The sequence below is a fragment of the Thermobia domestica genome, chromosome 4 (assembly GCF_964235325.1).
Source record: "Thermobia domestica chromosome 4, izTheDome1.hap1.1, whole genome shotgun sequence".
NCBI classification, from domain to species: domain Eukaryota; kingdom Metazoa; phylum Arthropoda; class Insecta; order Zygentoma; family Lepismatidae; genus Thermobia; species Thermobia domestica.
In genome coordinates, this window is record NC_137457.1 from 168,582,477 (window position 1) to 168,606,063 (window position 23,587).

The 23,587-nt window shown below is 34.0% G+C and overlaps 1 long non-coding RNA gene across 1 annotated transcript in view; it reads right to left on the reverse strand.

Annotated features, from left to right (window-relative positions):
* Positions 1-13,670: 13,670 nt before the first annotated feature.
* LOC145683394 (uncharacterized) overlaps positions 13,671-23,587 on the reverse strand; it is a 522,616-nt gene continuing 512,699 nt past the window's right edge. Inside the window, exon 7 of the long non-coding RNA XR_014131076.1 lies at positions 13,671-13,834. This is a non-coding gene — a long non-coding RNA (uncharacterized LOC145683394). The remainder of the gene's footprint in view (positions 13,835-23,587) is intronic.

Here is a 23,587-nt window from a genome sequence, read left to right on the forward strand (position 1 = left end):
ACTTGAATCGGTTGGAAAATAGAAATGAAAGCTGTTTCTAAGAATCATTTAAAAAATAACTTTAGGTCTTCCTTGTTCTTTTATGATAGTCCTCATTTGAAATAATAAACGCTGGTATACTTTCGAAGGCAATAATTTATTCCGAGTTAATAAATTTTTAAAGAATTTCAAAAACTGTCTTTTCATTTTTGAGACATGAGACGATACGAGGCAATTCAAGAGACGTCTCGTCTCGTCTCGTCTCGGAAACGAGACGGAACAAGTAGTGTGTCTCGTCTCGTGTCTCGTATCAAAGGTTTCTGTCTGGTCTCGTGGCAACACTAGATGAAAGAAAGAAACTAATGAAATCTTTGGGGTTTACGTCCCACGATTATGCCGGTTCGGCTAAAGGAGACGGTGATGATCAGTAATGAATGAAATGGTGGAATGAACAAAGCGGGATAACCACGAGAAAACCCACGCACACGGTGTTTGTCCACCACAAAGTTCACTTGTCGGGGACTGGGATCGAACCCAGACCCCAAGCACCAAAGTTGAACGCTCTACCACTGAGCCGCCGCGGCCCCAAGAAAGAAACAAATATGTAAAGATACATATATGGGTACACACACACGGATAAAGTAGTCATACATGTATTTTAATCTTCTGACTACTTAACCCCGACTAATTTAAGATTGCAAGAAAGTAATTATTAAGAAGAAATATAAACATATAGAAACGTATTTTGAAAGGGAAAAAAGCAAACCGTACCAGCCATGATATGAATCTGGGTTGCCCACTCAACAAGCAGACATCTTACCGAATTATCTGCGGCAGAACTTGCAATTTGTGGTTTTGAAGCTTTATTTATACTGTGTGTGTTACGTAACGACGCTACGGAATGTCATTACTAGTGCGACCACCTCATTCAAGACCCTTTTTGTAAATTGTTTGAGGAAAAAAGAGTGATTTCGTAAATCAACAAAACGGATCTTGTATATAGAGGGTGTAACTAAAAGGTACGACAAAACTTCATGGGTGGATTCCTTATTGGTAGACAAGCAAAAACGTTCCGATGACCATATGTCGGGAAATGCATCGTTCCAGAATTACGGCCTTTGAACCGACTACTGGTGTGAAATAGTCACATTCTGGTCGCTCCTTAATGTGTCTCAATTTAAACCTCAATATATCAAACTCTGATTAAGATAGTAAGGTAATTATAGTAGCAACGTGTTCTGCAAAAATTAAGCTTTCCGCTGATATGCATTTTATGAGTGTATACCCAAGGAAGCCATCTCCAAAATGCTGATGCAAGAATCAAACAAAAAACAAGTAATTACCCTCCCATGTCCACCGTGGTACTCCCACACATACATAAAATACACAGGGTGAGTCAAAAGTCCTTGGACACCTGCATAAGTGAAAATCGACGGGAAAAGTAAAAAGTAATGATGGGAACAGAGGTTTCATGAGGGGCCGCAACTTTTGAAGTGTATGTCATCTTGAAATCCGCCATTTTGGATTCACGTCATTTTTTAAAATGGGAAGGGGGTGTATGACCCATCAAATAACACTAGCTTGAGCTCAGGAATTTAGTGGGGTAATTTGTTTTTTCTTATCTAGTACAGTTTAGAAGTTATTAATGTTGAAAGGTGGGAAATTACCTTGATACCGAATGCTACAACACATGTTCTACGTGTTGTCCATTTCGTGCAATGCACAACTGTAGTAACTGCAACCACTCTGACTGGATTCTCACACGGAGGAGATGACTCCTGAAGTTTGGCCATAGGCTTGTTGGATGCGTTCCTCCAGGTGTCTCAAATCACGGATTGTCTCAGCTTACACTATCTGCTTAAGATGTCCCCATAGCAGGCCCGTAGCCAGCCTGATTGCTTAGGGCGGGCAATGATGAATACTGAGGGGGCAATGGCAGGGACCTCAAGGAACACTAAAACTCTCTCTCTCTAATATATATATATAGTTTTTGTTCCTTGGGGCACTTGTCGTTGTCAGTGTCTATGTTCATTTATATATTTATTTATTATTTATGGAATCTATAAGAAAGTTGAAACACTTTATTATGCTGATAAATATTACAGTACCAAATCCACGACTATTAAATATCATCATTAACATTTTTTTGTTAAAATGATGGTATATAATTCAATATACATTTTAATACACTAAGTAGTACTAAAAGTAAAAAAAAAATAATTTATTTTAGGAACATTTATTAACTGTTATCTAAATTATAGTATTTTGGCACTACAATACTTTTATTACAAGGAGATTACGGAATATTTTTATGTACAGAAATTAAGAAACAATCCTGACATAAGTAAAATAAATATTTTTTACAGTTCTTATGGAAGTAATTACATCAAAAGGAGTTTACGTGAGCACTTCGCAAATTCAATAACAAGCTGGTCTAGATCTATTGCACGCAGAATATCTTTGTTGTAAGCCAGGAGAACGAGGTCCGATTTTCTTTCATGTCCTATAGACAGACGTTGAGGTCCAAGGAGAGCTTTCAGATTTGAGAAGCAGTTTTCGACCGTGGACATAGAAGACGGAATAATTAGAGCAGCTTTTGTAAGCATCTTTAGACAAGGGAAAGCCTCGCCATATTTTCCAATTTGTTTTGTGAGCTCTTACAGAGATGATGTCTTGTTGATCAGTCAATTTGCTAGATCTATTTCCTGCTTCAAATTCTGAAGCACTTTGCAATGCAGGTCTTTGTACTTTCCAACATCACACAGAGGTTTCAAATTTTCTTCACTTCTTTTCTCGCTCAGTAAGTGGTGAATGGCACCAATCACATCTGTTCCTATCTCACTGAATCTGCTCCGAATATCTTCGACGGAGATATTGAGAACTTCGCAGAATAATCTTTTCAGCTCCTTCTCGTCTTCCTTTCCCTTCTCCAAATTTATGCCTTCCAAATCAACAACCGAATCAGCTAAGCGACTGGGGAATGTGCATTTGCGTTTCAATGGTTGCTAAAACGAAGTGTTTAAGGCATATGCCTTCATTGCATCGTGAAGGATATTTTCAAATATTCCTTCGTCTTGCCGGCAAAACCTGAGCTGTTCCGTTACCGATTTGTACCATATTGGACGAAATCGTCGAATTGAACCAGAAATGCTGGAACCTGGAAAATTTGCTAGATGCGGCTGAGCGGGTTTTGTATCGCCAAGGTCTGATGCATGGTGGAAATCAACACCAACATAGTGGAAATCAGATATTTGACGTTTAGTTTCTTCTTGACCTTCTACACATGTTGGTACAGATGTCCCTGTTTCTGAATTAGTTTCATTTTCGATAACTTTTGCACCAAAAATGACTTGATGGATGCCTGCTTCATATTTATGGCGTTATAATAGTCAGTAGAGTAATTGGAAACGTCTGGCGAAGTACATTTGCTTGTAGTTCATTTTCTACTGTTTTTGTTTCCTTCTGGAAATTCGCTAAGCACTCTGCTACTTATTATTGCGCGCAATTATAATGGTGTATGACAAAATCTTTTTAAAATAATAGATTCGGTGTTCTGCTGCCGTCTTGATTTATTTCTCTGAGTGCATATGTGGAATTAACGTTCTTTGTAAACAAATCGTGAAACAAATGGTTCGGGGCCACTCAGTAAACCAAAGTGAGAAGATACAAACTGCTATTTAGAAACATTTTGCAATCATTGATTTATTTTCGTGGGTGCTATCCGCAAAGACTCAAATCACGTGAAAAACAGCATTGTTACCGCTTTTACAATAAACAAAACTTCCGAATTCCCCACTGATTTTTTTGTATCTGACTATTCTAGAGGCGCATGTACGTTTTCTCCAGACATCACAGTTTCGGTACCATTTTCATATATGAAACTTGCATTTTCCTTGCACTGTAAGGAACATGGATATGTTGCATGTTTTACACGTTAATTACAGGCACACGTGGGACATTTATTGTCAAGTCGGCAAAACAAATGTTTTAACCTGCAATGTTACACATGCAGAAGCCAGGCACTCACATTCATGTAACATAGCCTGTTTTCGGTTCAATTTACATATGGGTATTCTTTGAAAGGGCATCTTGTCCAACGCCTTGAATGCTTGTCGTGGTTGTGATTCTTCAAACTCTTGGAATGAGGAAAAGTAAAACATGGGAGATTATTGAGTATATCTAGCAATAAGAATAACTGTTATTTTTCGTAGAAATATACGCCACGTTCAATTTCATTTGTTAGTAGTAGTAAATTTTCACTAAGTTCAATTTTATTTAGTAAATAAAATCACAAGATTTTCCTGTTTGGGATTTGCTGAAACAATTTGAAACTTCTGGACAACGTCCTTTTTAGAGCGGAAAAAATATTTTAGAGCGGGCAAAAAATATTTTAGAGCTGGCATTGCCCGCTCTAGCCCCTCCCTGGCTACGGACCTGCCCCATAGATAAAAATCAAGGGGCATTAAGTCAGGGGATCTGGGCAGCCACTCCACGGGACCACGGCGACCAATTCACTTCCGTGGCAGTTGTTCATCCAACCATTGACGGACACAAGATTATACTTGGAATGCTATGCTGTTTAGCTGAAATTATTTTGATTTTTTTTAAAGTTTTGACTTGGACTTACGTATTATGCAAGTGAATAGCCCTGAAACATAGATGCTAACATAAAAAACAGAAAACAAAAAACACGATGAAAAAGAGTGAACTTGGGATGTTTTGTAATTCAGGTTTTCACTTCAAACTTCAAATAGAACTGGGGTAACTCGCAGACAATGGCTGACTTAACACTTTGATAATATCGGGTGTAATGGCTGGTTTGAGAATACAATTGATATGGTCTCTGTAGCTAAGTAGACTCCCACCATTCCCCCTCAACATTGGATAAGGAAATGAAAAACTTTTTTAGAATTTGATTGTTGATTCCAGTATATTTCAAGCATCACTTCTCGGAATCTGGGCCTGTGATATATCGATATATCGCTATCATCGATATCTATATTATCATATATCAACATTCGATATCGCAAATATATGGACATGAATATAATCATTCTAAATTTTCGATATCGATATTCGGGGAGTGGGGATGCGAGGAATAAAGGTCCCCTAAGACTTGCGATAGATGAAGAAATTAAACTTACTTTTTGCAAGATTGTTTTCTAATCATATCTTTATTACCAAACATTGCAATGTAAATATATCCACTTGCAAATTTGCAATATTATATGATGTAATTTCTTAGGCGCCAAAACTTTTTTGTTCCCTGAAGAAAGAAACAAAAAATCACCTGGAAAAGCAAGTACTTCGAACTTTGAAGTAGAATTAACCGTAAGAAAGTTTTTTGTTTCTCTTCCTTGGAGATTTCCATCCCTTTTGGCTTTTGGGACCCCTAATTGACAAAAGGTGAACACATGATCGCTATATGCATTTATGCTCCGAGGGAGAGTCAGAGATTTAGAAAAGGAAACGACTTCTTAATAATAATAATAATAATAATAATAATAATAATAATAATTATTATTATTATTATTATTATTATTATTATTATAACAATGGGGTTTACAACTAGGGTCTTGCCTGTTTAACTTGCATGGGAAGGCCGCAAGTCTGCTACGTCACTGGTGTCCCCTATTCTGTGTTTATGTCTTTTTTGTTTCGTGTAGATATTTGTTTTTGTGCTCTTAGGCTTTTATATGAAACTTTTATATTATGTATTTTTTTTTCTTTTTATGAGTTTCTTTTTCTGGGTGGGGTGGGGGGAAAGAGAGAAATGCTTTCTTCTGATATCTGTTTCTTACCATTCATCTTGTTTGAACTGCTTAAGTAAGTCATTTTGTAACTTTTGATGTCATCCAACTCCATCACAATAATAAAATTGCCATTCTTTTCAATTTGTTTTATTCCCTTATTTGCAGTTTGCCACACTGATATATTTGTGACAAAAATGAGGTTTTGTCCAACGCCTTTCGAATTCGCAACCAACCCAACCTCCGAGCGTTTTGGGTTGCCTACTATTGCAGGAAAAGGAGAATTGCAGATGGTAATGAACTTTTGGAGTCGTGTATACAATGTAACCTAAAACTTAACCTAAAGCTTTTATTTTGATCCGTCAAATAAGAGCAGTGGAATATGCATTTTCTAATCTTCACAGGGTACATAATACAGAATCTGCATTCGATTTTCGTTTAAGTACGAGTATGACTTTGTATGTGTTATGTATCATTTTTCCACAGAAAACAAGTAATACAAATTATTCTAGTTAATTTCGTCATTCGTTATATTATGACAGATTTCCAGTACCGACAAATTGCCCAGGAAAATTTTTTGGTTTGTTGATCCATGGCATAATAGAAAATTTTTAAAAGTATTAATTTTACTGTTGTGGGGTTACGTTATGTTCTTTTGAAAATACTTGTTATTTTGGTAGTTTACAATGAATATAACTTATCCAAACATATCTGCTAGTATATGAAGTTATAAAAAAAACTTACGAAGTTATTTCCTAGGACACATATTCTTATTATATTTGCACACAGTTAACAGAACTTTATATAATATGTAACATATAGATTTTTAATTGCCGTAGTATTAAACAATTTGATATATTCATTGTGATCTTCTCTATCTGTAAGTTGATAATAGTGGCACATTCGGCCTGAAATCCAGGTCTTATCAATTATTCTGTACATGAATGACAGAGCGAAAGAGCCAGCCACACAGACGGCAATTGCAACAATAAAATGAACTGTTGTTGTGAAAAAGTGATAATTCCGTGTAACACACCACGCAAAAAAACGAAACCGACATGAGGACGACATATTTCATCGAGAAATGCTTATATAAAAACTTTCAGGTCAAGAAACTCCGGTAAGCGAGTGGCACTGCAAAACTGCAACGCTTAACATCAATCTGCATACAAAGTCCAGAATACGATACAAACAAACACGGTTTATCACTGGGACTACCAAAATTCTACTAAATTACCACGATTGCCAAGCCAGTGTGATGAATCGTGTGTGGGATAAAATTGTACACTCTTAGTTGAAATTGAGCATATTAATGCTTACTGCTATACGACAGTATATAGCAGACATCCTGTTTAATGAGGAGCAGTGCGTGTTTAGCAAAAAAAAAAAGTAAAATGGGATCTCAAGATGGGAATGGATGTTTCATTGGAGACTCTAGTGGCATGTTTCACTAGAAGAGATGATAGTGCCATTAAAGGAACACCTATTCTATACGAAGGATTCAAGATCTCTACTATTACGGATTCAAGAAACGGCACTTATGGTACCACATCTTGTACCACTCGTCGAGATGATATTTGTTCATGGAAGAAACATACCTAAAGGTAAATTCGTTCAAAGCGCACTGTGTACAGATATGTCAGTAAGAGTTTTGTTACTGAAGCTGCTTTATTGTTACTGCGAACTTTTATTAATCACCATTGTCAAGTATCTGATCTTTCGAGGCTGGCTATGGCAAAATTGTTACACCCTAGGTCTGTGACTTACCTCATCTCAATTTTTAGTTTATATCTATCCATTTAGCTGCAAGTAATACAGGCCAAAGTTTTCGGGAAACCTGTGTCTCCAAATTTATAAATTCCAAGATGTTTCTCCAGCTGACTCAAGTGTATCATGGCTGATGTCAAAATAGATGCTCTTAGCAGATGCTTAGATGAGATGATTCGGTTATCTCATAAGCACTACAAAATATATAACTCTGCAAAACCGTACGGGCCACTTATCTTCATATTCATAAATATTTGAATTAGAAACAGCAATGTATGATTATGTTGTTGAAGGCGATGATGGCCTCTAGTTATCAGTCTTAAAAGAATCATTGGTGTTCTCCCCCATTTGATGGGATAATTTCCTATTATTTTCGTATCGCTTGCAGTTAAAAGGGTAAATGTAAACTGTGTGAAAGATGCATATCTGATCTCTTGGAATGTAGCGTTCCGGCCTTGGGCGGTCAAGAAGGAATTCACATGCGTTGGTTGTGATTAAGAACAGCTCGCAGTAACAGTAAATCTTTTTCAGTCATCAACACTCTTACTGACATACCTACACAGAGTGCATCTTCAATGATTCTATCTTTAGGCATGTTTTCTCAATCACCAATTTCAGCTCAACGAAATGGTACAAGATATGGTACTTCATTTCAGCTGCTATGGAATCCATTTCTTGAATATGTAGAAGTAGTGATTTATTTCCCTGTCGTATAGGGACTTCCTTTAATGGCACGTTGAGCAATTCTATTGATATTTGTCATAGATTTTCAAACAAAACATCCTTCCCCTTTCTCCGTGATAACCATTAGCTTTATTTTATTTTATTTTATTTTTTTGCAATATACGCACTGCTTCTCGTTAAATAGGATGTCTGCTACATACTATCGTATAGCAGTACGTTAATAATATGGTCAAATATCCACTAACAGTGTACAGTTTTGTCCCACACCTGATTCAGCAGACTAACTTTGCAATTGTGGTAATTTAGTGAAACTTTGGTTCTCCCAGCGATAAATCTTGTTTGTTTTATCGTATTCTGTAGTAATTTAAATGCAAATTCATGGTAAGCGGTGTCGTTTTGCAGTGTCACTCTCTTGCCGCAGTTCTTTAACCTTAAAGTGTTTATAGAACCTTTTCTCGATGAAATTTATCGTAATCATTTCAGTTACGTTTTATGCGTAGTGCGTCACACAGAATGTTCACTTTTCACAACTTTTACGATAAAAATTTACGATTCATGTGAAAAAACAAAAGTGTTGCAGGTAGGTATTGATCAGTGCCTTGTCATGGTGCGGGCTAGCGGGGCAACGACCCTGGCTGCCGAAATAAGGTAGCGCAAAATTCGGGAGTATGAAATAAATGGAAAGAAGGAAAGAAAAAGAAAGAGGAAAAATTACTTGGAATATTTGAGGTCAATAGCAGATAGTGTTACTCGTGTTAGGAAAATCTATCTACACCCAACCACAAAAGTTTCTCCACCCTAAGTGCTCTAATTCCATAACTTGGGGTCCAGGTAATTTGCAGTTGTGAGAACGCCTGGACAGATGCAACCCAATTTACACGTAACTTTTCTCGGCACTGACAACAGTTGGTAGCACTGAATCCGGTCTTTGTGCAAGTAAAATTGTGAGTAGATGACTCACGAAACATTTCTCCATTCTGAGATGAACCTCTCTGGTTCAGAGCGTGTTTACCAATGAACATCATATGTTAATCTCAACATTGTTGTGTATGTAATGTATTATTTCACTATATACTGTATATTCAAAGAAAAAAAACACTTATCACACATGAATCAGAAAATGCTTGAAAGTAGACGAAAATATCAAATCTAGAACAACTGCTGGAAATAAGTTAGTAAATGATTGCCTTCGTTGAGAGAACTCCAATACTCATCATTCCAATATTTTTTTCTTTCTGCAGGAGAGAAAATCTTGCTTGTCACACTGAGAATGTATTGAAATTGAAATTGAAATTGAAACACTTGAAAATGTTAGAACCTGAGTGGGATTTGAACGCGGGTCCGCCGAATATAACTTCAATGCGCTAAACACTTACCCATCTCGTCACTTCATCTTCCGCCTAAACTATTAGCTAGTTAAAAGCATTGCATGTAAGACTATACACAAAATACTCGTACTAATACTCGTATAAGAAGACGTTGCTTATGAGTGTCACAATGACTTACTCGAGGTTTCCTTCTTTAACTCAAAAACAAGTGATATAGACCTTCGTCAATGAGGAAAATATCGCGAAGCGTTCTTCAAGATGAGGCTACCTCATTGTTTTTAACTCGTACCGATTTATATTACTGCAGTTCTTCCTCACCGTAACTTCTAATATCTAAAGAAGAAAAGCCGGCAGACATTATTTTCGCATTCTTTTAATTGCATCAACACGTGTAGAAATAGTGTGTTATGTTTATGTAACATAGCTACTAATTTATTTTCTTATCTTTGTATCAAGTGTGAAAGCAGAGAACTGCCATTTCAATGACCCGGGTTCGAATCCCAGCGTGACAGTTATTTTTTCTTTATTCGAAGGTATTTTTTACGTAATTGATATTGTAATTCTGTTATTATTATTATTATTATTATTATTATTATTATTATTATTATTATTATTATTATTATTATTATTATTTATTATTATTATTATTATTATTATTATGCGTATAACTGTATGAATTTCGATGGCAACTGTCGCCGAATATTAAAAAGTGAATATGGTAGAACTATGAAATAAAGTAAAGAGATGCGCGTAATTTTATCATAAAATTATATGGCGCAACGAATTTTATCTTATCCCAAACGGTTATCGTCGAATACACACAGTTAAAGGAGCACTCTGTTGATCAAATTAATAGAAGTTGCTAGACAAGTATTGGCCACCGGCAGAAAAAATACAGAGTAATTGGAAGTCGAGTATGCTCAAAGACTTTTAGAGAACTATCTTCGTGGCTTGGCTAACAATTTAAATTTGCAATCCACGTTATCAGTTTGAGACAAATGTCAATCGTATTTGGTATTTGGAAAGTTAAGAAAACTGATAATAAACTTATGTCCAATATAAGTTGGAAGAATTTCAAAACAGAATAAAGTAGCCAGAATTTTTCAATGTACGTTTACATACTTTATATATCTGCGACTTGGGACTAAAAGGGCTAATGTCAACACGAAATAGTTTGGAGTATATATACTATTCATATTATCATTTGCTTTTGTTGCATAAGAAAATATCCATTTATAGACGTTAAAATTTGACGAACATCTCATTTTTTTTTTGCCAAAAAGTGACATTGGCCCTTTTAGACCCGAATCGCATATTATATATATATATATAATTTAATCGACAAGATATGAAGATTGTTCTTTGTTTTTAAGGTTTCATGTAGAGTAAGTACTTTTCAAATATAATAAATGTAATCTCAAAAATACATAATAATAAATGTTTATCTCAAAAATACATTTTGTTAGTAATGTCTTTTTTCACTCTTATTATCTTATTGTAAAACTTTATGCAAAATTGGTACTTCTAAAATATAATGATCATAATGTAATGTTAATCAAAGTCAAGTTGTTCAAAAAATATACTCTAATGTAAAAAATATATACGTATAAAATCTGATCAGATGCAACTGAAAATACAAACAAATGCTATTTGTTTGTAATGTTTGTAATTTGTTTTTCAACCATTTTTAAATCCTTATTATAAGGCTTCGTTTTAGGTTAGCACCCTTAATATATAATAAGAATAATGTAATATTCAACGAAGTCAAGTTGTTAATATATATATATATATATATATATATATATATATATATATATATATATATATATATATATATATATATAAAATTTGATGAGATTTAGTGGAGAAAATATATATAATAGTTTTTAGTAAGGATTTTTTGTTTATAATATACTTCTTGTTTCATTATTTTTTATTTGATTCCATGTCAGTAAGGCTTAGACAAAGGACGACGTGTACAGAAGGGGTTGTCCTCAATGCAATATCGTATATCAGTGGCTCCCAATCATGTTTACCTGGCACCCTCAATGCAAGCCCTTAATACTTCACACATTTCTTATCGCTTGTTGGCTACACGTACTTTTTCTGATCTTTTATCTGATTTCAGATGCACCATTAAATTTTCAATTCGATAATAATAATAATAATAATAATAATAATAATCTCAATATATTTATATTTCCTCTAGCAAGACTTCTGAATACCTTTGTAGTCCAATATTATTATTTACCACAGATGAGAAGAACTCATTTTTTTAAAAAAAAATCTATCTTCATTCGTTTGCGAGATAGGGTGCTACGTCTGACATGTGTATCTAGTAGACCAAAGTATCTGGACAGGCAAAGAGACACGTAGATGTAGAAAAGGAAAAGGTTGCAGGTATGTTGATGCGAAAACTGCACTGAGTGAGGGCGTGGACATAATGACAGCCATCCTAGATTCCGCCATAATGGATATCACATAATATTTTTAAATGGAAAGGAGTATGTTTAGCACATCAATTTAGGATTGAATTTTCCTACAAACGAGAATATGGTTCATTCTTTACCAATCCTCATTCTTTTACGAGGAAAGTGTGCTATGGTTGACATTAGTGTGTAGTAGACAAAAGTATCAGGACAATAATATAATAATGTGGCGAAGGAAAAGCGAATGTTGCAAGTGTGTATTGTTGCAAAAACCACATTGAATGGGAATGTGGGCACTGTTGATCACATAAATATTCAGATATTATTAAACAACCTAATATAAAATGTCCTCTAAAATTATTTTATCCCTCCAAGTTAATACAGTTAGTATTTAATAGCAAACATACAACGATTTATAACTTTCTTTAAGCATTTCGGCATCGTAGTTACAATTTTCCTGGTGTAGTGTGGGGAAATATTGTTCCAATTTTACGTAATGCTTTTCTCAAATATTACGTTGCAATTCGTTCCAAAGATTCTCAATGAGATTAAAGCCGGTACGGTGTGGTGAGGTTTAGCGAACTTTTGTTCAGTTTTAAAGCAATATTTTCTTTACAACATATACTTTGTTTGATATCAATATCTTAATAAAATTAGAAGTCCTTCTAAGGACGTTAAGATATATTTCGTCTGTATTTTAAAGTAGGCTGGAAGTTCTTGACATTTATTCGTGTATTTACTTGTCGAAAAAACTATTATTCTACCATCATATTCATGCAGGTTTAACTTAAATTCGTCGATAAAAAACCTTCCCACCAGGTTTTGGGTTTATTTTCAAAAGCTCTAGAAAATTTAAGTATCTTATATTTCTTAATTTGGGTAATATCTGGTTTCTTTCTAGCCATTCTACCATTATATCCTTCCCGTATTTACTCTACATGGTACAATACACTGACAGGCGACAGTTGTGATTTGGCGGCGAAGATAAATATTAAAATTGTAATTTATTGTAATAAAGAAATTTTCCTGCAATGTGTTTATGTTGTCATTGTTTAACCTGAAGTTTGCTGTAATGACCTGATCCGTAACTTATCGGACAAGCTGGGGAAAACACCAATACAACAATGGCCACAGAAGGGGCTTCGCACGAGGAAGCAACTCGTTAATAATGTGTAATTATTTATTTTAAATCGGAAATCCAGAGGTGAATACCAAACACAAAATATTATCAATAATAACGGATAGAATTAAATTATTATCATGCTTTAGACCCATCTCCAGTTATGAAGCTGCTGTCTAGTAAGTTCCGTATAAGCTTAATATAGGCCACCAGCTACGAAGTGCCAGTTTTGGAAAAGCTTTTCAGCCATGCCTTTTAAACCAGCTTAAGCCTTTCCTAGACCTCGCATACTATACGATGTGTATGGTAAGTTAATGGGAAAGAACGGCTGATATTCCTGCCATTTAATTGGAATAAATACAAACAACATTCAGCTGTTATTGTAATTTATATATTTTATATAATTTTTGATATAATAATTAATAAATATATTATCTGCTTTTATTTTAATTTCTACTTAGTAGTATCAATACCAGTTGGTATATTTGAAAATTACTAAATGCATTTTTACTGACTTTTGGAAATTCGGAAATTCATGTACATTCTATAACTTGCTTAACTTTTTTTTATTTCATTTGAAAATTTGTTAGATAAGATAGTGTAAGAAACCAAATTATTTTCTCCTTATATAACTTTATTTCTTCTCATACATAAGATTCAGAACACAGTATCATTACAGGATATTTCCAGTTCATAGTGAAAAATTATTCCTACAGTGCTAGATCAACATTTTGTAAATTGTAACTAAGGATTTCTGCATTTTTCGCCGTGGAATGACTGCAATTAGAAGAAAATAACATGTTAGTTTTAAACCACAATACGTAATTAACTAATTTCTAAGATTTAATTATAACCATTAAAATAATATAGACCAAGTAAAAAGGAATGATAACTTCCTCCGCACTAGAGAACTTTTACCACTATATTAGAAATATTCCTTGGGGTCATTAGATTAAAAAGATAGTTGTTGGTCAACATATAAGTGCAACACCTGAGTCCTGGGACCCTTAACCCTTGTACATGTGTATGTTTACAAACATTGATGGGAACACTTTAATTAACCATAGATCAGACGGTTAGCACAACACTGGAACTAGTTTGACCTCGATCGATTTGTAAGTGTAGGCTCTCAGTTTACATATTGAACTTGACATTTTTGTCTGCATAGGAAACCTAATTGAGAAATATTAAGGAAAATGTCCCTTGAAAACGTCCATTGTCGCGATTCTTTTAGTTATTACGTGGCAACACTGCAAACTGGGTGAATAATAATATGGATTTTTGTGTCCTATTTTATGTTCAACTTAAAATTTCATTTTGATGCACCAAATAGCAGAAGAGCAAATATGTATTTTATTGTCTTCACAGCGTTCATAATAATTGATTTTCATGGAGGTACGCGTATGACTTTGTGTCAATGTACAATGTACAATGTACAATGTGTCAATGGACAATGTAACCTAAAACTTAACCTAAAGCTTTTATTTTGATCCGTCAAATAAGAGCAGTGGAATATGCATTTTCTAATCTTCACAGGGTACATAATACAGAATCTGCATTCGATTTTCGTTTAAGTACGAGTATGACTTTGTATGTGTTATGTATCATTTTTCCACAGAAAACAAGTAATACAAATTATTCTAGTTAATTTCGTCATTCGTTATATTATGACAGATTTCCAGTACCGACAAATTGCCCAGGAAAATTTTTTGGTTTGTTGATCCATGGCATAATAGAAAATTTTTAAAAGTATTAATTTTACTGTTGTGGGGTTACGTTATGTTCTTTTGAAAATACTTGTTATTTTGGTAGTTTACAATGAATATAACTTATCCAAACATATCTGCTAGTATATGAAGTTATAAAAAAACTTACGAAGTTATTTCGTAGGACACGTATTCTTATCATATTTGCACACAGTTAACAGAACTTTATATAATATGTAACATATAGATTTTTAATTGCCGTAGTATTAAACAATTTGATATATTCATTGTGATCTTCTCTATCTGTAAGTTGATAATAGTGGCACATTCGGCCTGAAATCCAGGTCTTATCAATTATTCTGTACATGAATGACAGAGCGAAAGAGCCAGCCACACAGACGGCAATTGCAACAATAAAATGAACTGTTGTTGCGAAAAAGTGATAATTCCGTGTAACACACCACGCAAAAAAACGAAACCGACATGAGGACGACATATTTCATCGAGAAATGCTTATATAAAAACTTTCAGGTCAAGAAACTCCGGTAAGCGAGTGGCACTGCAAAACTGCAACGCTTAACATCAATCTGCATACAAAGTCCAGAATACGATACAAACAAACACGGTTTATCACTGGGACTACCGAAATTCTACTAAATTACCACGATTGCCAAGCCAGTCTGATGAATCGTGTGTGGGATAAAATTGTACACTCTTAGTTGAAATTGAGCATATTAATGCTTACTGCTATACGACAGTATATAGCAGACATCCTGTTTAATGAGGAGCAGTGCGTGTTTAGCAAAAAAAAAAAAGTAAAATGGGATCTCAAGATGGGAATGGATGTTTCATTGGAGACTCTAGTGGCATGTTTCACTAGAAGAGATGATAGTGCCATTAAAGGAACACCTATTCTATACGAAGGATTCAAGATCTCTACTATTACGGATTCAAGAAGCGGCACTTATGGTACCACATCTTGTACCACTCGTCGAGATGATATTTGTTCATGGAAGTAACATACCTAAAGGTAAATTCGTTCAAAGCGCACTGTGTACAGATATGTCAGTAAGAGTTTTGTTACTGAAGCTGCTTTATTGTTACTGCGAACTTTTATTAATCACCATTGTCAAGTATCTGATCTTTCGAGGCTGGCTATGGCAAAATTGTTACACCCTAGGTCTGTGACTTACCTCATCTCAATTTTTAGTTTATATCTATCCATTTAGCTGCAAGTAATACAGGCCAAAGTTTTCGGGAAACCTGTGTCTCCAAATTTATAAATTCCAAGATGTTTCTCCAGCTGACTCAAGTGTATCATGGCTGATGTCAAAATAGATGCTCTTAGCAGATGCTTAGATGAGATGATTCGGTTATCTCATAAGCACTACAAAATTTATAACTCTGCAAAACCGTACGGGCCACTTATCTTCATATTCATAAATATTTGAATTAGAAACAGCAATGTATGATTATGTTGTTGAAGGCGATGATGGCCTCTAGTTATCAGTCTTAAAAGAATCATTGGTGTTCTCCCCCATTTGATGGGATAATTTCCTATTATTTTCGTATCGCTTGCAGTTAAAAGGGTAAATGTAAACTGTGTGAAAGATGCATATCTGATCTCTTGGAATGTAGCGTTCCGGCCTTGGGCGGTCAAGAAGGAATTCACATGCGTTGGTTGTGATTAAGAACAGCTCGCAGTAACAGTAAATCTTTTTCAGTCATCAACACTCTTACTGACATACCTACACAGAGTGCATCTTCAATGATTCTATCTTTAGGCATGTTTTCTCAATCACCAATTTCAGCTCAACGAAATGGTACAAGATATGGTACTTCATTTCAGCTGCTATGGAATCCATTTCTTGAATATGTAGAAGTAGTGATTTATTTCCCTGTCGTATAGGGACTTCCTTTAATGGCACGTTGAGCAATTCTATTGATATTTGTCATAGATTTTCAAACAAAACATCCTTCCCCTTTCTCCGTGATAACCATTAGCTTTATTTTATTTTATTTTATTTTTTTGCAATATACGCACTGCTCCTCGTTAAATAGGATGTCTGCTACATACTATCGTATAGCAGTACGTTAATAATATGGTCAAATATCCACTAACAGTGTACAGTTTTGTCCCACACCTGATTCAGCAGACTAACTTAGCAATTGTGGTAATTTAGTGAAACTTTGGTTCTCCCAGCGATAAATCTTGTTTGTTTTTGTCGTATTCTGTTGTAATTTAAATGCAAATTCATGGTAAGCGGTGTCGTTTTGCAGTGTCACTCTCTTGCCGCAGTTCTTTAACCTTAAAATGTTTATAGAACCTTTTCTCGATGAAATTTATCGTAATCATTTCAGTTACGTTTTATGCGTAGTGCGTCACACAGAATGTTCACTTTTCACAACAGCAATTCCTTTTCGTGTTGTGTTGTAGTTTTATGACTGGCTTTGTTTCTTTGTCATTCTTCTTCAGAATAACTGAGAACACATGGATTTCAGGACGAATGTACTACCATTATCGACTTACACAGGGGCAAGAATACAAAGATTAAAATTGTTTAGTATTACGAATATTAAAGAATTACATATTACATATTATATTAAGTGCGATTACCAGAACAACAAGTATTTTTAAAAGAACATAACATAACGGCACAACAGTAAAATTATTACTTTGAAATATTTTCTATTATACAATAGATCAACAAACCATACGAATTTCCTGAGGGATTTCACGGTGCTGGGAAAATGCCATATTTTAACGAATAACAAAATCAACTAGAATAATTTGTATCACCTGTTTTCTATAGAAAAATAAAACGGAACACTAAAACAAAGTTATTCTTGTACTTATATCAAGTAAATTATCATGAACATTGTGAAGATTAGAAAATACATATTTCCACTGCTGCTATGTAATGGATCAAGACGAAAGTTTCAGGTTAAGTTGAGCAAAAGTTATAACTAATAAATACATTTTATTATTGGCCTAGTTCGTAGTGCTACCACGTAATAACTAAAGAATACTAAGAAGAGACTTTTCTGTTGAAATTTTCTTAAGAATCTCTCAATTATTTTTCCTTTGTACACATAACAGATCCGTTCATTATTTAAACTGAAAGCCTATACCCTTACAAATATATTGAGGTATAACTTGTTCCATTGTTGCACTGATTGTCTAAACATTAAGACAAAGTCGTACTCGTACTTCCACGAAAATTTATTATTATGATCCCTGTGAAAACTATAAAAATCATATTGCCTCTGTTGCTAGTTAATGGATAAAAATAGAATTTTCCGTTTGAGTCGAACATAAAATAGGACATATAAATACATTTAGTATTCACCTAGTTTGCATTGTTGCCTAGTAATAACTAAAAGAATCGCGACAAGGGACGATTTTAATTGAAATTTTCTTAAATATTCCTCAATTTTTTTTCTTTTGAGACAGAAATGTCCTGTTCATTACATAAACTGAAATCCTACAGTCTTACAAATCGATCGAGGCATAACTTGTTCCAGTGTTGCACTAACGGTCTGATGTACGGTCATTTAAAGAGATCCCATCGATCTCTGCAAATATACTCGGGTGGTAAATGGTTAAGAGCCCGAGGAGCCAGGTTTGTACTTATATGATGAACAACAATTATTTTTCATTCTAAGGACCCTAAGGAACGTAGTAGCAAAGGTCCCTAGTGAGGGAAACATAACCCCCCTGGTCCCTTGGTCTAATATTGTTTATATATAACAAACATAATTGTTTCAATAAATGTGTAAATTATTATTATATTTCAAATAAATGTTTACTAACGTACTTAGTATAGCGTTTAGTGTTGTTATTTCGTTTCGGAATTTAAATTTTTGCTTGCAGATAGCTTAAAAATAATAATATAGAATACAGATTCTTTCTTTGAATCATTACTCGTCGTTGCTTTATCAAACATGTCCGTGAGCATGACCCCGCCCACACCTACATTAATTTTAAAACATATGCCAAAATTAGGGTACAGTTAGTACTAATGATCTGTAGTGTTGAAAAACTTGTGCTGTTACACAAATGTTAAGAAACAAAAAATATTCTTCTTTGATCTAGGTTTACGTTTATTAAAAATTCGTTGTTACACAAATGTCAAAAACCGTAAGAGATATCGGGTTGAATAACGAGAACGTTGGCACCATTCACTCAATTCATCGAGATAAAACGTTACACAAAGTTAAATTAGTGCTAACGATAACGAAAAGAAATAGATTTGGGGTTATTTTTAGACGGTCAAAGAATATTTGACATTATCATCTAAAACTATCGATCTTTCATTTCTGTATTGAGATAAATAGCAGTAACTTCCTTTCCATGTGGTATTGTCAGTATTATTTATTAGGGTAGCTTACAAACATAACTTAGTTGCATTATCAAAAGTGAAGGACGTTCTCTCGAAGTGAACCTGGCCTCACTCACACTGACACTAATTTCGAAACTTACGTCAAGAGTTATATCCGATTAGTCTTGACGATTTAGAGTTTCAAATAAGGTCATGTTATAGAAACGTGAAAAAATGAAGAAATAATCTGCAGTGAACTATGTTGATACCAATCCTATCGAGGTGATACCCATAAACGAAGTTGATGTTAAATTAGTGCTGACGATACTGCATAGAGTGAAAGTTACCTATGACACAAGTGAAACTTAGAGAAGAACACAATTGATCCCTTATTTCTATTGTGAGCACTAGTTTCGTAAATAACAATTATCGTTTTATGTGGTATTGTCAGCACTAATTTTGGAGTACTTTACAAAGCTAGTGCTGCACTATTAAAAGAGGCTTGGTTTGGTTTACAAAACTACTGCTACATTGTTATAAGTGGGTAAAGTTATCTTCTCGTGCTTCCTTATTTATGAGAAGTTTAAATATTAAGGTGAGGCAAATAGCTCTAAGTTGTGTTTACCTCATGCGCCCCAATCCATTACTCTAATACCTCAGAAATGGTACTTAGTAATTATGATCATCGCTTTCCTTCTCTTTAGTCTAATGCTTGGGAATTTTTATTTGATTTGTTAGATACTGACGTAAAGCTCATTACGACGGATCAATTCAAACAATGTTATTTGTTTCTTTACTCGATTTCATTACTAAAGCATGCATTTCGTTTTGCTTTACAATTTGAATTAGGCAAATATATCTAAATTTCCTTTCAATTTCTGTATCTCCAATAAATTCTAGCAAGTAAATGAACTATACTAGTAATTATCTTCAGTATGTTTTTTTTAAATATTGCAATCATTATTCTATGTAACGTAACTCACTAAATCCAGGAAAGAAAATATAGCTTCTTGATGGAATATTATCTAATTGTGCCGAGATGAAGATGATATATTTATTTTCTTGACGGCATATCAACGGACTTTTCATATTTTATCTTGAGATGTTAGTTCTTTTCCTTTTTTCCTTCTCTTGTAATGCTTATAATTAAAGTTATCTTTCATTAAGAACTATTCTTGCTAAACCATTGATATATACTCTGACGATACACCTTCTTCCCGTACTTTCTTGTTGATATTCGTTGAATGTAAGCCAGTCCGAAATGAAATATGCTTTATATAGGATAGAAGAATCGGGTGGCTACTTATCTCTTTGCATTGTCGCCTGAACAATCGCAAATTACTTTAGATTAGACGTATTCGGAGTTTGCTTTATCTTAGTTTCATTGCAATTTGTTTCTACGATTAAAATATTCGCATCCTCTTTGAGTGTGATGCAGCGGACAACTTGAGAATTTTTCAGTTTGCTACATCCTTGATTCTTTCCAAACACTTAAGCAATGATGAATATATATTTGATGCATCAAAAGTTTTAAATTATGGTTTCAATTTTCATTTTAAAAATATCTCAAGTGCAAGAGTAGGATTCTTTCTATAATATACTCCTTTCTATTTTTGACGGCATCCCGAGATAAAGAGCTACATTCAATTATTCAACTTGTTTTTTAAGTTACATAATTATATTAATTAAAAGCAAATCATATAACCATAAGAAATGGAAGCAGGGTTCTCGGGACGCACTTTATCACTACAATAAATTTAAAGAATTGAGAGCTCCTTCTAAAAATGAAATTTCTAATGGACACAAATTGTATTTAAACAACTGTAAGGATAATATTATAAATAATCCTAAGACTTTCTGTTCGTGTGTTAAGAATTATAAAAAGTAATTCGGGAAGTAATATCTTTCATTATGATGGTCAAACTTTGAGTGACGATGCTGTTATTGCAAATGCGTTCATGGTAAATTTTCAAGTGACACACAATAAAAAAGGGCTACGATCTTTTCCCTATGGAGCAAGACAATAATTCTGAAATCCTAGATAAATTATACATTAAATTTATAGAAATCGAGGATGTGGAGAACGCTATTAAAAAAACTTAAACTACTTCAATCTTGTAAATCGGACAAAATACCACCACATATCATTAAAGGCTACTCAGAAATACTAAAGCATCCCCTACAAGTTATTGTTTAACAAGTCGATATCTTCGTCTACATTTACTATGAAACGGAAGATTGGTAACATCTGTCCCATTCACAAAACAGGCTGTCCTACTCACCAAATAAAAAGTTATCGACCGGTAACACAACTATCTGTCCCATGTAAAATGTTTGAAATTATTATATACGAAAAAAAAATATTCACATGCACGGCCAATAATATCTTCCTTTCAACATGATTCCATGCCAAAGAGAACAACTGTAACCAATTTCTCGGAACTCGCACATTTTATAGCTAATCAAATTGATAAAAAGGAACAAGTAGATAAAATTTACACATTTTCTTTAAGGCGTTCGACGTAATTAATCATGATATACTTCTCAGCAAACTTGTGATATTCAATTTTGCACAAAATCTTCAACAACTTCTAGCGTCGTTTATTGAGAACGTCACGTTTGATACAAGAATATTTTAACTAAGGAATATGCCGTAGCTTCTGGTGTGCCTCAGGGATCGAACTTAGGACCTCTGTTATTTATACTAATTGCTAACGATTTACTATCTCTAATAACATCTTCCCACAACTTATTGTTTGCTGACGATATTAAAATCTATCGCAGTATTTCCACGGAAGAAGACGTAATTTCTTTGCATAGACGCATTAACGCTATTTCCCAATGGTGCGAATCTAACAAATTGCTACTAAATATTAAAAAGTGGAAAGTAGTATCATATACCAGGAAAATAAACTATGCACGCAATGAGTATACTATTAATCAAAAGCCAATTGAGAGAGCGGATTGTGTTACTGATTTTGGAGTCACTCTGCAGTCAAACCTATCATTCGATATTCATGTCAACAGAGTAGTTGCTGAGGACTTTAGGAACCTTGGCTCTGTGATGAGATTAGGAGGTGATTTTTGTAACACTGATGTTCTCAATATATTATACTTTACCTATGTACGGTCTAAGATGGAATATGCAGCGATAATATGGGTTCTAACAGTAGGAAATATACAAATAAAATCAAAAATATTCCAAATAAAGTCACAAACCATTCAGTAAAGTCAGTAAAGACAACATTCAGAAGTCATTTCATTTTATCTCTCTTACATAAAACAATTCACTGTGCAATAGATTTAGAATATTCGTTATTAGAAATCAAAATTCGCGTCCCGCATAGAGCAACAAGACTCCATAATGACATATTTCATTTCTCTGAACAAAGGACTAATGCGTTAGATGTATCTCCTGTAAGGAAAATGTATATATTGTATAAGAAGGTGTGACAAGAACACCCAGATATGGATATTTTTAGTAATAAATAAAAATATTCATTCTATATATATTTGCTGTATCCTGTATATCGCACTATCTGTATTTTAACGTATGTTTTGCTTTCATATTATTATTATAATATATACGTATTTTTAGAGTGTATTAGGATACAATTGATATATTATTATGTTGTTATATGTGTATTTTAAAGTGTATTACCATACAATAAGGAAAACTGTAATTAGGCATTTGTCTATTGTTTTTCCGAAATAAATAAATACATAATAAACTGAACCCAATGAAAAAAGTCATTGTTATATTTATGTTGCAGTCCCATTTCAATTCCTTTTCTTCTAAAGTTCATTTACTTACAGGCAAAGGAGTTTCATTGCTGTCTTTAATTTACTTTTGCATATATAATTTCTTAATCAATAAACAGCAGATTGTTTCCGCTGTCTGCATTACTGCAATCATCTCTCCTATGGTTAATCTGTGTAGTCAGGAGTTTTCAAAGTCACGGAAGGTATTGTCGATGCACCGGGAAATATCATAGCAGGAATGTTAAACATAAACCATTGGAGGAGCTTTGATGAGGTATCCAAGTTTGATTTCGAGGGAAGCGAAATGTAACAGTGTGAACTAGGATTTTCAGTTTCTAAAAGTTATTTCTTGCTTTACCTTTGAGATAACTTACTATCTTTAACTTTACTAAATTGTTAATGACAATGTCTCGTCATTTGCAGAGTAAATTAATTTCGATTGCAATAATCACCGTAAATACATTCTACACTGACCTCTCTGCTTGAGTAGCATTGCATTTTAATTTTCATCCGTTTCGTTACTTACTAGAAAGGAAAGATTAAGAAAACCTGCGAATAGACGAACGTCGATCCACCGAAGGAACCGTGAGAGAAGGAAAACCAAAAAATGCAAGTAAGTACGAGTAGATTAACCTATCCTAATAGTTACTTTCCGTCACCCAATTTCAACCTTTTAACATCACAGTCTGTGATTTTTGTAAGTTTTCAGTTTAATTGAAATCCAACCTAGGTCAGTTTCC